The sequence below is a fragment of the Lepidochelys kempii genome, chromosome 24 (genome assembly GCF_965140265.1).
Source record: "Lepidochelys kempii isolate rLepKem1 chromosome 24, rLepKem1.hap2, whole genome shotgun sequence".
In the NCBI taxonomy this organism is placed as follows: Eukaryota; Metazoa; Chordata; order Testudines; family Cheloniidae; genus Lepidochelys; species Lepidochelys kempii.
This window is the reverse complement of record NC_133279.1, coordinates 3658117-3675335: the sequence shown is the minus strand read 5'-3', so window position 1 is coordinate 3675335 and position 17219 is coordinate 3658117. Positions and strand designations below refer to the sequence as shown.

At 54.7% G+C, this 17219-nt stretch overlaps 1 protein-coding gene across 5 annotated transcripts in view; it reads left to right on the top strand.

Annotated features, from left to right (window-relative positions):
- The first annotated feature begins 13194 nt into the window (after window positions 1-13194).
- The window catches only part of PEAR1 (platelet endothelial aggregation receptor 1), a 56518-nt gene continuing 52493 nt past the window's right edge, over window positions 13195-17219 (top strand). For 4 of the 5 annotated variants that reach the window (XR_012156101.1, XR_012156100.1, XM_073322957.1 and 1 more), the window contains exon 1: window positions 13401-13611. The gene's annotated coding sequence lies outside the window, so the exon portion shown is untranslated. Of the gene's footprint in view, window positions 13233-13400; window positions 13612-17219 lie in introns of those variants that run through there. The other variant, XM_073322955.1, reaches the window with a different exon arrangement.

The following is a 17219-nucleotide window of genomic DNA, read 5'->3' as shown; positions in this document are numbered from 1 at the left end:
GGGGCCCCTTTTTTAACCTTCCTCTTTCCTACCTTTCCCAGTGGGGAAAGAAGTGGAGAAAAGATTCTGTTTGTTTGTTTTAAAAAAAGAGCAAGAAACAGAGAAAATCCCCCAAAAAAGAGCAAGAAACAGAGAAAATCCCCAAACCAACGAAGCTCTAAATGAATTTTTTTTCAAAATGAAACAAACTTGAATTCGAAAAGGGAGGCGAATTCTTGTTGCATTTCAAATGTCTTCAGTAAAAAAAAAAAGATTTGAAACATATATTGTTCCAATCCAACTGTTTGCAGGGGTGGGGAGAGGAAATGTTTGTTTCCACTGAAAAATAGATGGAAAAAGCTTTTTCGGATAAAGATTTCCCCCGCCCCCCTGCTCTGATTTCATCCGAGCCAAAGGATTTTGATTGTATCTGAACCAGTTCTCCTTTCCCTGGCGAGATGGGTTCAGGCGCAAGGCGTTAATTCCCTCTGCCTACCCAGCTGGTTCCACATGTGTATCCGCATCGCATCGATACTCTCCATGTGGCTCTTTGCAGCCATGTGCCCTGTGGTCTGGGCTAATGCACTTGGCGTGGAGGCCAAGAGAGGTATAAAATTATTAATGTCTCTGAATTTGAGGGGGGAATATTGATTGGCGCGTCAAAGAATTCAATATAGTTCACAGAGCGATGGGGCCGGTTATTTACACGCCTGCTCCTCCCCATTCTTGTCAATGGCTGTTTCCATAGCAGCCACTATTCCAGGACCCACGAAAAAAAAAGAAAAGAAGATACAACGGGATAATTGAGAACCCAAAGCAAAGAGAGAGGCTGCACCGAGAGGAGAGGTTAAATCTGAGTTTAAAGGGACACTGCTCTAAACAACCCCCCGCTGTGTCTGCGTCGAGTTGCTCCTGACGGGTTCTCTGTGGGAACTGAACCTTCTGCTCTGCCTCTGAAAAGCAGGCACCTATGCTGGGGGAGTTAAAGGACCAGCTCCACTAATATGGAGGCATTCAAACCTCCGTACAACCACTGGAGGGGGACAAAGCTACCTCGAATTCGCATCTGCTATGCCGGGGGGGGGACAGAACGGCCAGCGTCCCTGCTGGAATTGAGACTGGGATGGGTGGTGGGCTGGAGGAGTGTGTTCACAGCACCTCCAACTGGCTGTCACGCAGAGCAGCTAGCAGGCTTGTTGTGAGGCATCGGCACAGTGCGTCTATTGGCTTCACCCACCCCAAAGCATCCGAAAAAACAGGGTTTAAAAATAGTTGCAGGGGAGGGTTTGCCTGCTGAGTTTTGAGCCATTAGAATCATGATTTTAAGATATTTTTTTCCTCCACAACCATGAGTGCTACAAACCAATCTACTTAAATAGCTGACACCTCACCACATGACTCCAGGAGATGGGGATTTATGAGAGACTCATAAATTTTCAAGAGTGCTGATTTTTGTCCCTTCTACTGCCAGACCCTTTAAAATCTAGTGGTGCTTCCCAGCTAATGCTCTTTACCTTCAGTCACAGAGACTTGTGTCTTTAGATCCAGAGGGCCTGGGCTCCGTCTCCACAGATGACCCATCCAGGGATGTCCAGCCAGAGCCGGACATGTGCCCAGAAATAGCAGTCACCGATGTTCTCAAAAATTAATCCCTACGATTTGCTTCTATCTGCCGACATTGGGGAGAATGGTTTTTAATTCTGTTTAAGCTGCAAGCTCGTTGGCAGAATCTCCATCCAGGAGTATGAAAGGAATGGGTGCATGAAATTGCAAGCCCAATCGTGAGGATTTTTAATGAATTTGTAAATGTGGGGGCTGTACCCTATGATGGGAGAATTGCAAAAATAGCACTATATTTAGGAAGCAAAAAAAGTCATCCAGGAAGCTACAAACCCATTGGTTTGACCTCAGTTGTATGCAAGGTCTTAGATCAAATTTTGAAAGAGCGAGTAATTAAAGACATAGAGGTAACAGGTAATTGGGATAAAGTCCAACATGGTTCCACTAACCCGATCTCTTTCTTTGAGAAGATAACTGATTTTCTAGACAAAGGAAATGCAGTAGATCTAATCTACCTGGATTTCAGTAAAGCATTTGATGCAGTTGCACATGGGGAATTAGTTGTTAAACTGGAGAAGATGAGAGAATGAATATAAGAATCAAAAGGTGGGTAAGGAACTGGTTAAAGAGAGGCAACCGTGGGTCATGCTGAATGGTGAACTGTCAGGCTGGAGGTAGGTTACTGGTGGAGTTGCTTAGGGATTGGTCTTATTCATGTTTTCATTAATGACCTTGGCTCAGAAAGTGGGAGTGTGCTAATAAAATCTGTTCATGACATGAAGTTGGGAGGTATGGCCAATACCGAGGAGGATTGGAATATCCCACAACCTTCAGATGACCTTGAAAACAGGAGTAATAGAAATGGGATGAAATTTAATAGGGAAAAGTCATACATGTAGGGACTAACACCACGAAGTTTTGCTATAAGCTGGGGAGGAATCAGCTGGAAATGACAGAGGAGCAGAAAGACCTGGGTGTTGGTTGATCACAGGATAACTATGAGCCACCAAGGTGATGCAGCCGTGAAAAAGACTAATGCAGTCTTAGGATGCATCTACTGTTTCCAGTAGCGAGAGGGAAGTGTTACTACCATTGTACAAGGCACTGGTGGGAGCTCATCTGGAAGACTGTGCAGCTCTGGTCTCCCACGTTTAAGAAGGATGAATTCAAACTGGAGCAGGTGAAGAGAAGGGTGACTAGGATGATCCAAGGAATGGAAAACCTGACTCATGAGGGGAGACTCAAAGAGCTAGGCTTGTTTAGCCCGACCAAAAAAAAAAAAAATGCAGAGGGGAGATAAACAGCAGGGAGGGAGAAGGGTTATCTAAGTTACACCCTAATGTTGGCACAAGAACAAATGGATATAAACTGGCCATCAACAAGTTCAGGCTTCAAATTAGACCAAGGTTTCTAACCATCAGAGGAGTGAGGTTCTGGAACAGCCTCCCAAGGGCCAAAAAACCCAACTGGCTTCAAGACTGCATTTGATACGTTCATGGAGGGGTTGGGATGATGGGATGGCCTACAATGGCATGTAGCTGATCTGAGACTGCTAGGAGCAAATACCTCCAACGGCTGGAGAGGGGACACGAGATGGGACAGGCTCAGACTTATTACAGAGAATTCTTTCCCAGGTGTCTGGCTGGGTCTTGCCCACGTGCTCAGGGTCTCACTGATCAACATATGTGGGATCGGGGAGGTTCTCTGCCCCGGTCAGACTGGCAGAGACCCTGCGGGGTTTTCACCTTCCTCTGCAGCATGGGGCACGGGTCACTTGCAGGTTTAAACTAGTGTAAATGGTGGATTCTCTGTAACTTGAAGTCTTGAAACCATGATTTGAGAACTTCAGTGACTCAGCCAGAGGTGGGGTCTGTTACAGGAGTGGGTGGGTGAGGCCTGCGATGGGCAGGAGGTCAGACCAGATGATCACAATGGTCCCTTCTGGCCTTAAAATCTGCATCTCACATGCTGTCATGTCATCAGTATTACGGTAATAGCCAGCAGCCCCACTGTGCACAAACTGGGCCTGATCTTTGAGCCCTCTGCACCCAGGCCGACGCCTAAATGAAGTGGGTTTACAGGAGGGCTGAGCTGCCGGTGGTGTACGCTGCTGGCCCATGTTCATTAACTGTCCCAGGATCGGGCTCCGAGTCAGTTCCACTGTCCCTGAGCCAAGGAACAAAGACAAAAACAAGTTAAATCGGGAGATTTCAATAATTGAGGGCAAGGGTTTCAATTTTAAGCATTTTTTTAAACTTAGTGCTGCTTTCACAAGGACTGGTCACAAACTCTTATTTCTAACCTCCACCACCCCTCCCCACCCCCTGCAGAAAGCTGGGTTTCCAGCGGAATGAGCATTGGAGGAAAGTTTGAATTCTTTGGGTCAGAAACCCAAAGGTTTTCAGCCGAACACTTCAAAAAAGTTTTTCAGTTCTGGGGCCCCCAAATTGTTTGGCTTCTAATGGCCTTTTTTCCAATGAACCCCCACCCCAAATTTTCCACTGGGGTGAGGAAAAAAGAACCCCAAACCTGGCCCCACCTTTTCTAACCAGAGAACCGAGCCCGGGCTGTAAATGCTGCCATGCAACTGGAAGCTCAGAGCCGGGCTGATGCTACAAATGCACTTGACCAATTATCTCCCTCCCTGCTTCCCCACCCGGTTCTCGTTGCACTAAGTAGCTCAGTGGGGCGGGAGAGGCCTCTCTGCTCTAATGAGACGCAACTTAAGTGGTGCTTAACTGTCCCTGAACAATATTTCACTCCTGGCTTTGGGGGATGGGGAGGGAGAGAGCTCGATTTCTCTAAGGCCTCTCAGCTGGGCTCTGGTACAAACCACATGGTCCTTATTTAAGGTTTCCACTGGGCTTTTTCCTCCAGTTCTGGCCCCCAGCAGAGGAGAGCAAAGAGGTACCAATGTCTGAAGGCGGGATGCTCCCTGCTGGCTGCTGTTGGCTGAAGGGAGAGTTCCCGTTGCACAAGGAGGGTGGACGCAGCCGGCCTCGGGAACAGGGCTGCCCTCGGCTATGAAACCGTCGGCTGCCACCGCATGCAGGCGGGAGGCCATCTGTCCTTTTCCTTGAGGCCTAGATGGAAGGGTGGCCTTCTGGTGTCATGGATGGGCTGGAGCTCAGGAGATCTGGGGTCCAGGCTCTGCCCCAGCCTTCCTGTGTCGCCTTGGGCAAGTCTTTTAGTCCCTCTGAGCCTCAGTTTGTCCATCACGTAACATGGAGATGATTTGTCTGTTTGCACTGGGAGCTCTTTGGGGCAGGGTCTCTGTGTCTGGGCAGGGCCCGGATCTCAGTTGTGGCCTCTCGGCGCAACCATAAGACCAGTCCCTGGAATATGGCTGGGCCCGGCACCCCGAACACGTCTCCCCTGAGCATTCATGCAGCATCTGCCATCTCTCCCCTCTGCCACCTCATTCTGAGCCCCCTGCACATTCGCCTCCCGCTGGGAGTAGCATTTCCCGTTACCAAGAGCCCTCTGCGCTGGCTGAAGGGGTTTCTCAGGGGTCTTTCTGCTGCCAGAGGGGCCGCACAGAACCCCTTTGATGGCAAGGGAGCTGGGTGCAAAGCTCATGCCAGGGCCCCGCTGGTCGTCCAGGCATGGCGCAGGGCCCTTTGCTATGAGGGCAGCATGTTTCTGTGGCAAGAGCTGCCCGCAGCCTCCCTCCCCTGGGATTCTGGCTGAATCCAGCTCAGTGGCTCTCGGCCGCTGCCCGCTAGAGGCAGGAAGCCGAGGGCTCCTCTGCTTGACATCACCTCCTGCCGCTCTGAGGCTGAGGATAGCACCAGCCGGAGAAACCCAACCGCACTGGCCCCAGATCAATAGATTTGCTCATTCTTGCTGGGTTTCTCCAAATCATCTCTCACTGGTTGGTGGGGAGAGAGAAGCAGGTATGAGATGAATAAATGAACTTCAGCAAAGGACTGGTGATGAATCCTGCCTGCCTTGGGGCAAACGGCGCCCAGCCAGGCCCTCTTATCCCCCTGTTGAACAGGCAAGACGCTCCAGAGGGCAGAATCCAAGCCGGGGACCTCCATCGCTCTGCAGCGGCTAAAGGCGATTCCCGGCTAGAAAGGCAGAAGTCCCCTCCACCCAGGGGCACCCACCACGTGGCCATCTCCCTCTCTCCCCGGCGCAGCTGTACCGGACCCTGCATTCCCCAGAGGAGCTGGGTGGGTCCCAGGGAGCTGCAGGGGATTGATGGGTGCTCCACTGCTGGGCCATAGCAGCTGCTCGGGAAGGCTCTGAGGATGTGCGCCCCTAGCCGGAGACGCTGCCCTGGCAGGTGATCTGTGGGCTTTGTACAGCTGGGTCGGTACCTTCTGCTGTGGCCCTGAGTGGGGTGTGGGGGAAAAGAGGCTGGGAAGTGGGCTTTGGAGGCCGCTTGGTAACCGGTTCCCACTTAGGGTGACCCGACGTCCAGATTTCATAGGGACAGTCCTGATATTTGGGGCTTTTTCTTATATAGGCGCCTATTACCCCCCAGCCCCTGTCCCGATTTTTCACACTTGCTATCTGGTCAGCCTATTCCCACTGCTCCTGTCCAGCAAAGCCCCCGTGCCGTGGCCTACCCTGAAGGGGGAAGGGGCTGGGAGAGAGACAGTGCCACGGAGACCACAGCCCCCGTGAGACAGGCCCCGGCATCTCCTTCCGGCACATGGGCCACGCCAGGGGCAGCCAAGACTGAAGGTGGGCATCGGCTGTGGAGTCCAGAGGGGAGCTTCCCTGTCATCCAGAGGCACTGCTGCGGGGGGTGTTCCCAGAAAGAGGCAAAGTTTGGATTCAGGCCCTCCCTGGAGCCCACGGGACCCTTCAGCTCTCAGGTCCTTCCTCCGGGCTGTCTACATCCAGAGGAGCCGTCTGCAAAACCCTGGGATCCTTCGGCCTGGCTGCGGCCGGTTTGGGCTGAACTCGCTCGCTGCTGGCCCGGGGCCAGATTTGAACGGCCGGCCTGAAGGAGTTGCGTGGGACGCGTCCTTCCCAGGAGCAGCGGCTCCATGCGGCGCTGGGCCCCTCGCCTGCTTTCCCGCAGTCCCTCAAGCTCCTCGTGCTCAGGAAGGAGTGTGGCAAAGCAATTGCTGCCTCCCCCCCGAGCCGGAGCCGGCCAGCATTTGGCTAATGCGGTTATTGGCAAGTGTGCAGGAAACGCAGGGCTGCAAAAACACGGCATCTTCTGCAGCAGCTTGTTTACTCCCCTGGGGCCTCAGGCTGCTGCTGGAAAAGTCCAGGGAAGCTAGACCGGGGCCCCAACCCAGGGCCTGATCTTCAGCCACACCCAGGGCTTGGTAGGCCACTCCGGCAGCTTAAATGGGCCTTCAGGTGGGTGGAAACGGCCCCTGAGAATTCCCCCCGCCCCGCCATGCAGGGTGTCAGCTGGTGTGGAACTGGCATAAGTCCCAGCCTCTGGTGCAGGAGGCAGATCAGGGCGGGGGCGGGATGACTGAAGCGCATGGCATTATGGGTATTCTGTGCATCCCAGGGGGCAGTGTGTCAGTTAGAGCAGCCCAAAGGCTGCTCTCGCAGCAGGGGCTGGGCACTGCCCCAGAGTATCAGGAGGACGAAGGTGGCTTCCAGCCACCTTAACCCTGCCCCAAGAAGGGAGAGACTGAGAGTGGCCCCAGATCTGCAGGGGAGTCAGGCCCAGCCCAGTCCTAGGGAGGAGGCCGTCGGGGAAAGGGGTACGGGGAGAGGGCAAAACGGATGCCCTTGGTTTGCAGGAGGCCCAGGCAGAACAGCTGCCCCCAGCTGCTGGACTAGGGGCATGGGGATGGGGAGTATGGCCCTGGGGCATCATGGCCCACCAGGCATTCACTGCTTCCCTCCCAGTGGGCACCTGCCTCACCAGGGCCTAATGCCGGCCCTGCCCATGTCTGGATGCACCCATGCCGAGCCAGGGAGGCGATGGAGCATGCGTCTCTGCCTGGGGCAACCCACCGGCACCCTCAGCGGAGCGGCTGGGGCAGGCCGCGGGCCCCTTCTCTCATCCGTTGCACCAGGGTGAGTCGACATCCTCCCACTTGACGGAGCAGCCTTTGGCTGCGGGAGGAAATGGTGAGGAAATGGACAGCCAGGAACTGATTGGGCGGAGGAGGGGGGGTCTCTTTAAACAGCTCCCCAAAGACTCCAAGACTCCACTCCCCCAGTTAATTTCCACCATTTAATAAAGGCCAAAGGATGATGAGTCAAAGTGATCAAACCAAACCTTTGGCACCCCTGGGAGCTTAGCCGGAGCCCTCTCCCCCCGCACCCCCAGGCCAGGGCCTGGGCCAGGAAGCGCCCCACTTGAGTCCATTCATCACAGGGCTCTCCAAAGAGCTATTTAGCCGGGCTCCTGGGTAACTGGCACTGATTTAAGGCATGCTGGGGACTGGGAGGGGGTGGGGGGTGGATGCTTTTCTAATGGAGCTCAGGCCGGGGAGGGGGGGTGGTGCGCCCCGCTGGAATGTGAAAATCATTGTGAGTGATTAGAGTTATTAGTGTAAAGAGGAGAGGCAATTAACGGTGGCTTGACATCAATTGAAGCCGGCTAATGTACTTACTAGCTATGAATAGCTGAGAGCTTAGCAGGGGCCTGCTCTCGCCTCCATCCCGCCAGGGAGTCACTCCAGCCCACCGGCGTAAATGGAGCGATGCCCGTTTCCAGCAGCTGGGGCTCCGGGCCAGTACGGTGCCTGGTGGTGGGTGCAGGAGGAGAACCGGGGCTTGGGGCAGGTGATGTCTCCTTTCTTTGCACCTTGGGCCCCCTGCACCGTGGGGCACCATCAAAGCAAGCTCTGTCAGCTTCACTCCATCAATGCTGACCCACAGGTGGTCGGAATTCAGCTCCCCTACGTCCTTCAGAGCTCAAGAGTTTGGAGGAGAGGGTTGCCTTTGGGTTCAGCGGGGCCAGAACCCAAGAGATTCTGACGCTCCGCTCCAGAACGCTCTGTCAGAAATGGGCCAAAGCACAACCTGGATCCAAGCCCCCCGACGTCTGGCTGCTGGGAGTCTGTTTCTGCCCATTGGGAGAGATTCCACCCAGCTCCTGCTCTTGAGAAATACACCCCGATGGGGGATCGGCGGGGAAGCTGGCAGAGACGCAGAGCCCGGTCCCCCCAGTTTGCATTGGACGCTGCCACTCGCCTCCCGCTCATCCCAGGGACAGTGTGTGGCATCCGCTTTGCAGAGGGGGAACTGACTGCACCGGCTGCAAGGCCGCGGCGAACCGGGGAGCAGCCGCGGATCTGAGACCAAACCCTGAGCTGGTGGGAGACACCAGAGTGGCACTGAATTCAACAGAGCGGGGTTGGTTTGCAATGGACATACCCCCCTTCCACACACATCCCTTGTTTTCCACCAGACAAACCAGTTTGCAGAGCGGAAGACAGGCGGATGGACGCAGCCCACAAACCCTCTCTTGCAGACCCGTCAGCAAACACCAGATTTACATCATCTGTAGCAACATTGCTTCCAAAGAACACGTTCCCCGCGCGGCTGGGTTGGAATCCGGCAGGAGCATCGCCTGGGCCGGCCCACAATCCAGCAACACAAACCTGCCCCAGCCTGGCAAAGACTCTTCTTGCCCCAGTAAAGCCTATAGGGTACCCGGTGTGCAGTGGGAGCAAAGGAATTCTAGGGATCCCCGGTGGGGCCTGCCTGTTACTCTGCCCGACCGCTTTTGGAGCTCCAGAGGCAGGGTAGGAGGGTCATAAGAAGTGAATTGTCGGTGCCCGTGCTGTGGCGTGTCATTGCTGGGCTTTGGTTTTGTCTGCCCTGTGCCTTGAAATCGCCCCGGTTCTACCTGGGTGTAAAATGTGGCCCCCCAATTGGCATTTTCTGCTCTCAGCCTCGTGTTTCACGCTCGCTTTGCACCACGCACGTGGCACAGCAGGGGAGGAGCAGCCCACGCGAATTTCTGGGCCGGTCTGAGCTCGGTTGCACCACTAGAGTGAATCCGGGGTGACGCTGCTCATTGCAATGGAGACACCTTGGTCCTGATTGTCACTTTGGCTCTGGCCACGTGACAGGTGCCTTAGAGTGGGTGGGTGGAGCAGTTGCACCCACTTTTAAGGCCCCTTTGTGCAGCCAGAGCAGTGAAAAGGGGCCTTAGGGTATCTGAGAATCAGGCCCTCTGGATTGCACTGGTGCAGCTGGGATCAGGATCTGGCCCTCCCTCTATTTACCTAGTAGTTGCCTCTCGGAAAGTTGACTGCAGCTGTTCCGTACCTGGGCTGATCCCAGCTCTGCGGCCTCTCCTGTCTGTACACATGCAACCTTCCCAAGGCACCAAGATCTCGGTGGGACGTGAGGCAGGAGTTCACAGGAGCAGCCTCGCGGCTGGATGCTTCCCTCAGCCACTTGCCCCTGCAGAATGGGGTAGTTGCATGGGACTCATCTCGCAGTGTGTCCTAACGGGTAGAGCAGCAGAGTGGGGCCTGGGTTCTGTTTCCAGCTCTGCCACTAGCCAGCTGGGTGACCATGGGCCAGTCACTTCCCCAGGCCGGGCCTCAGTTTCCCCATCTGTAAAACGGGGACAATGACCCTGAGCGCCTGTGTAAAGTGCTTGGAGATCTACAGCTGAAAAGGGCTGGGCGAGAGCTGATCGTTGTCGTTCCGTTCGGCAAGTGGCTTCAATGAAGCTCTGAGAGAAGCGGCTCTTCGCACCAGCCGCCACGCTGCTCTGTGCATCACAGACCCTGACTGCCCCCTGGTGGGGCACTTTATAATTTCACAGAGAACCAGCGGCTCTCAAACTTTCCAGACGACTGTCCCCCTTGCAGGAGTCTGATTTGTCTTGTGTGCCCCCAAGTTTCACCTGTCTTAAAAACGACTTGCTTATAAAATCAGACATAAAACCACAGAAGTGTCGCAGGACACCGACAGTAAAAAGTTGCGTACTTTCTGATTTTTACCATATAATTATTAAAGAAATCAATTGGGATATAAATATTGTACTTACATTTCAGTGTGTCATATATAGAGCCGTCTAAACAAGTCATTGTCTGAAATTTTAGCTTGCACTGACTTCACTAGGGCTTTTTATGTAGCTTGTTGTAAAACTAGGCTAACACAGAACAAAAAGATGGTCTCTGCCCCAAAGAGCTTGCTGTCCGATGGCTGGACCGTTCTTATTACGAATATGGTCGCACCCAGAGGCCCCAGCCAAGCTCTATGGCTTTGACTAGGTGTCTACCTGTCATAGGTTCTTATATGGCTCCCGTCGCTGTAGTATGTGAGTGTCTCTCGATCTTTAATGTATCCGTCGCCTTTCGAATGGGGGTTGGGCTAGATGACCTCCTGAGGTCCCTTCCAACCCTGATATTCTATGATTCTATGAATTCCCAGCCAGCCGGGGAGCTTGGAGCCAACGGATCTGTCCCAAAATGGGTTTCTTTGGAGTCTTTGGAGAATTTTCATCTTGTTGAGACTTTCTATACTAATCACCTTCAATGTGAATAGACCATCCTCCCTCTATGAGATCAGCATCATCACTGCTGCTTGACAGGTGGGGAAACTGAGGCGCAGAGTGTGTGTGTGGGGGAGTAACTTGCCTTGGAGCATGCATCGAGTCAGCGTTCGATCCCAGGAGTGCTGACTCCCAGGCCTATGCTCAGACCACCCCTCTGTTTGCATGGAAGTCCTGACCACCCCTGCATCCCTCTCACTGCTTTGCAGTTTGCTGTCTGGGCCACCAGATGTTGCTGTTCAGCAGAGAGAAATATCTGCTGGGAATGCTGCCCCTTGCAAGCCGCCCTCCTTTGCTCCAAGCAAACCCGGATCATTGCGCTCCCCCTGCTCTCGCTGACCCCGCTCCAGCAGCGCTGCTCCCGATTTACACCAGTGTAAGGGGAGACTCAGAACCCAGAGTATCCTCAGCTCAGAGCCTCACTGGTATTTAGGTGCCTGTCTTCTATTGACAGCAACCTCTGAGGATGTGGACCCCCGACCCACGCAGGCTGGAGGAAAAGCCCCGGCTTGCTCCCCTGTCATCCACCACCTTGTCCAGTCATTTTACATTCATGCAAAGTGGGGAGGGGGAGCACACAGCTCCACCCGTCTGGCTTGGGAGCATTTACCACCCCCAGCACAAGGGCCCGAGCCTCCCTGTCACCTGTTTTGTGCCCCCTTGATGTTGCCACTGGGGTGAAAAGGGGCCTCAGTGTAAACTCAAATCAGGTGCAGGGCAATGGAGAATTGGACCCACTTTGTCCTGGTGTGCAGGATTTTACAAGGTGCATCGGGCCCTCTGTGTTTTTCGGCCTGGCTTTGACCAGGCGTGGGAGCAATTCTGCTGGGTTTGAGAACAAGGGGATCCGAATGCTTCTGCCCCAGCGTAAAAAAACCCATTTCTTTGGGCAACAGGTCCAGCGTGGAAATGGACGGGGAAGCCAGGCAGTTCATTTTAGAGCCTAGTGATTGCATGGTTTCATCCACATAGCTGTTTCCTCCCCCCCCACCCTCCGCAAAGTATTAATACATACTCTGGATTAATTAATAAGTAAAAAGTGATTTTATTAAATACAGAAAGTAAGATTTAAGTGGTTCCAAGTAGTAAGAGACAAAACAAAGTGAATTACCAAGCAAAATAAAATATAACCCACAAGTCTATGTCTAGTATGGTAATAAAACTGAACACAGATAAAAACCTCACCAGTTCCAGCAAGCTTCCTTTTACAGACTAGTCTTCTTCTAGTCTGGGTCCAGCAATTGCTCACACTTCCTGTAGTTACTGTCCTTTGTTCCAGTTTCTTTCAGATATCTTTGGGGGTGGAGAGGCTCTCTCTTTAGCCAGCTGAAGACAAAATGGAGGGGGTCTCCCAGGGGTTTAAATAGACTTTCTCTTGTGGGTGGAGATCCCCTCCTCTCTCCTATGCAAAGTCCAGCTCCAAGATGGATTTTTGGAGTCACATGTCCACGCATGACTCAGATTTTTACAGGTAGCAGCCATGGGTCACATGCTACCTTGAATGTCCTCAAGTAGACTTCTGATGTGGATTGGAGCCTTCCAAGATTCATTGTCCTTTAAGTGTTTCTTGACTGGGTACCTAATTTGCACATTCCTTTCTCCTGAAGCTGACCAAATGCTCTACTAAGGCTGCTTAGAAATCAAGCCAGTATTCATAACTACGAATACAAAAATGATACATGCATACAAATAGGATTAATATATTCAGTAGATCATAACCTCTACAGAGAGATGTTACATGGCATGTGTAGCATAAAACATATTCTAGTTATGTCATATATACATTCATAAGCATATCTCCATAAAGCCTTATGGGAGGCACCCTCACAGCGTTGATCATTGTAACAGTGGGGAGGTGTCTGCAGGTTTTGTATCTGTTGTTCTGGCCGGGAAGGTATGACTTCACCCACCCTGTCTCTCTAATATCCTGGGACCCATACGGCTATAACCAGGCTGCCTAGTGACGATAAGGCAGTTGTAGTCGTAGCTTTAACATGAGTGCGGGCGAAGGAAGCCCGAGGTTGCTCCCGAGTCTTTAGCTCGTGTGAAAGCTACGAACTGCCTCGTCTTCATTCGGGTTTCACCACGTGGGAGCCGACCCACCCTGTTCCCTAGTGAGGACGCAGCCCCGGGGGGCTGGATCCTGACCACAGAGCTCTGTGTGATGGGTTCTGGTTTAACGTTTGTTTTGCAGCTTCTATTTCACACACGCTGGTTCCTTGCCAAGGGAAAAGTGGTGTGTGTGCGTGTTTTTTTTTTCTTCTTCTTTCTTCCTCCAAGCCCAGCGCCCTTACTAGTTTCCTTGTCAAAACTTCCTGAGTTGGTTCCCAGCCCCTTTCCTGCTCCCTCCCCCTCACACTTAATGGCCCCTCCCCGCCACAGCCTCCTCTGACCCACAGACTCAGTGCCCACCCTGCCCCGAGCAGGAGACCAGACCCAAACCCAAAAGTGGGCTCGTTGCTTCTTTTTTTCCTGGAGAGGGAAATAAACTCTCCCTTGCCAATTTTTTTATTCCCCCCGCCCCAAATTCTTTCAGCTGCTTCCCACGGCCCATCTGCTCCCTGCTAGAGGATTTCTTGGGAGGCTGCCGTGAGAGAGACCTTGCCCAGGACAGAAGAAAGGTGAGTACGGTGGGGTTTACCCACAGCGGATTATTGGATGGCTACAGATCGGGGACTGTCAGGGCGCTGATCACTGGAATCCGAGCACCAAAAGCCGAGCCAGGTGTCCGAGTTACAGAGGTTGTTTACGAGAGATTTCAAGGGGCATTCTGGAGCAGCCTGCTTTGTACAGAGGGGCTTGGCCTCTAATGTTCGACCCCAGTTATCAGTTATTGGCGGGGGGCTCCTCGGAGCATCCAGGGCCCAGCATCTAGGTAGCTCTGTCTTCCCAAGGGGTCTGAGGCTCGATTCCAGTCTCCGTGACGCTGGTGCAAATCTGCGGGGGGTGTCAAGAGTTGGGGCCAGATTCTGCTCTCAGTTAAATCGGTACAAACATGGAGTAATTCTACGGGAAACAATGGACATCGGTTCAGATTCTGTTCTCCGTTACAGTGACGTGAATCCAAAGTAACGGGGGGGGGGGGGCGGTAGGGGGCAAAGGAGTCCAGCCCATGTTCTGCGGTCGGTGATCCCGGTGTAAATACAGAGTCACTCTGTTGGAGTCTGAATCGACACCATGCCAGGGAGGGCAGGATCGGCCCTGTGGTGCTGGAGCTGAGACCTGGCTGACAAGGGCTTGGCAGAGGCTGGTTTCTGTTCAGATGGACCCGACGCGGGGGCCTGGAGCCAGGGCAGGTGGCTGGCATCTCTGCGGGGAAGGGGGGTCAGGCGAGTCGAGTCCAGCATGGCGTTCAAAGAGATGGACGCCCCCATCCCACCCTGCACCAGCCAGCAGCAGGAAGATTTCCTCCTCCCTGACCTAAGTCCTGGAAACAGCTGGGCAAGCCCCCAACCCGGCCATGGTACCTGTTTCTGCGAGCGGCCCGTCTGGGGAGAGAGGGGTGGTGGGAGCGAGGGGGGGGGTTGGAGCAGAGTGGGATGGGGGGTCGGGGTGGAGTGGAAGTTGAATGGGGCATGGCAGGGCGGGATGGGATGGGATGGGATGGGATGGGGGAATAAGCCATGGAATGGGACAGGGACAGTGGGCTGGGCTGAGCTGGAGTACGGCGTGGGAGCTGGGCTGGATAGGTGTGGGGGGGATCTTGGGTAAAGACTAGGGGCTGGAGTAGGGTATGGGGGCTGGGCAGGCTGGCTGGGGTCGGTCTGGGGTAGATCTGGGATCTGGGGAAGGGTCTGGGGGCTGGAGTGGATCTGGGGCAGGTGCTGCAGGGATCTGGGGCCTGGGTGGATGTGGTAAAGAGTCTGGGGTGGATCTGAGGGTCTAGAGCGGATCTGGGGGCTGGGTGGATCTGGGGTAGGGCCTGGGGGCTGGGTGGACCTGAGGACTAAGTGGATCTGGAGCAGGGGCTGGGCTGGGATCAGGGCAGGGCAGGGATGGGGCAGGCCAGGTATGATCCCATCTAACCCCATCACAGCACAGGCTCCCCTTGTCCCGCCCTGAACAGCTTGGGTCCCAAGTTGGCCAGCTCCCAAGAGGGCTCTGGCTGGGGCTGTAGGGCCGGGTGTAGCCTCCCAGGGCCTGGCTGGGCCAGCGGTCTCCGGGCCAGCTTGCCATCCACTCAGCCCCGGGAGGAAGCACGTCAGTGCCGGTGACACTGCAGCGGAAACTGGAGGGGCAGAGATAGTGGCTCCTCTCCTTCCCGGGACAGAACGCCCTTAAAGGGACATCGCGAAGGGCTGGAGAGAGACACTGGGTCTCGGGACAGCCCCCTTCCCACCAAACCAGAAGGGACTTACACAAGGTCATAGAGAGAGTCAGCATGAGAAATGGGAACAGAACCCAGGAGTCCTGGCTCCTAGCCCTCCCTGCTCTAACCACTAGACCCCACTCCCCTCCTAGAGCTGGGGATAGAACCCAGGAGTCCTGGCTCCCAGCCCTCCCTGCTCTAACCACTAGATGCCATTCCTCTTCCAGGGCTGGACTAAAACCCCAGAGTCTGGACTCCCGGTTCCCTTCACTAACCACATCCCCCTCCTTCGCAAATGGTGACGTTTAACTTTGCGGGCCAGGGGACAGCCTGGTCCTTGTGGCATTTCACCCTGACCAAGGCAGTGTGATACCAAAGCGAAGGCGCCCTTGATGTGGTGAGGGGTGACATCCGTGGCCCACGCTGCATGCGGAGGGAAAGGTCACCATAGCTGTCATCCTGCCTCCTCCTGCAGAAGGGAACGTGCTGCGTCCTGGATGCTCAGCGGACGTGTCACCCCAGCGGGCTCCAGACACTCAACATCCACCCCTGTGCACTGGGAATAGGTCGGGCTGGGGGTCCTGGCATAGCGCGTCCCCTCCCGGGATCTCAAAGCATTTTATTTATGAGCTAATCCTTCAAACCTGCTCGGGAGGTGCAGGTGTCACTGTTACCCCCATTTTACAGATGGGAAAACTGAGGCACAGCGCAGGGAGGTGATTTTGCCCAGAGAGTCAGTGGCAGAACAGAACTCAGGAGTCCTGGCTCTCAGCCCTCTGCTCTCATCACTCGATTAAACTCCTTCCCAGAGCCGGGAATGGAATCTAGGAGCCCTGCTGCCCAGTCGCCTGCTCTCACCATTAGACCACACTTCCTCCAATAGCTGGGAGCAGAACCCAGGAGCAGTGGCTCCCCATTTCCTGCTCAACGCTCGGAGATGGTCTGGTGGTTAGAGCGGATGACAGAGATGGGCGGTCTGGGTTCTACATGACTTTGGTAAGGGAGTGTGGTCTAGTGGTTAGAGCAGGGGACTTGCGAGTCAGGACTCCTGGGTTCTATTCCCAGCTCTGCTCTTTGCCCTTGAGCCAGGCACTTCCCTGTCTCTGTGCCTCAGTTTCCCCATCAGAGCAGAACTGACCCCCCCCTTCCCACCAGAGGGATCATGTTGAGGCTTTAATCATCACGCCCCACCCAGAACTGGAAATAAAACCCAGGAGTCCTGATACCCTCCCTCCCCGTGCTGTGACCACTAGACACCTCTCCCCTCCCAAAGCCATCAGTAGAACCCAGGCGTCCTGACTCCCAGGCCCCTGCGCTCAGCCCGCCTTTGGGGTAGCTGAGATGCAGCAGTGATGCGAGCTAACCTCCCCCTGCCGCACCAGCGGGCCGGAGCCGTGACACCACCTGGAGCGTCCTTCTCCCAACCCCCTTGCTCTAACCATTAGGCACCGCTCTGCCCCGTGACTCGGCCTGCCCGGATGTCAGCGGGAGGGGTGGCAGCACAGGGGCTAGGGGGGAAGGTGCAGACCTCGCCGGGCAGGCGTGTGACTGCTCTGCTGACTGGAGCGTGGCTTAAAATAGCTGCAGAGGCTTTGAACCCCTCTGTGGCCCGGCCTGGCCCCACATTGCCTCCAGGGCTGGAGCTGCCTCCTTCTCCCAGCTCTGGGAGGGGAGTCGGGTCCAGTGGCTAGAGCAGGGAGGGAGCGGCTGGGAGGCAGGACACCTGGGTTCTGTGCCCAGCTCTGGGAGGGGAGCCAGGTCCAGTGGCTAGAGCAGAGAGGGAGGGGCTGGGAGGCAGGACACCTGGGTTCTGTGCCCAGCTCTGGGAGGGGAGTGGGGCCCAGTGGCTAGAGCAGGGAGGGAGGTGCTGGGAGGCAGGACACCTGGGTTCTGTGCCCAGCTCTGGGAGGGGAGTCGGGT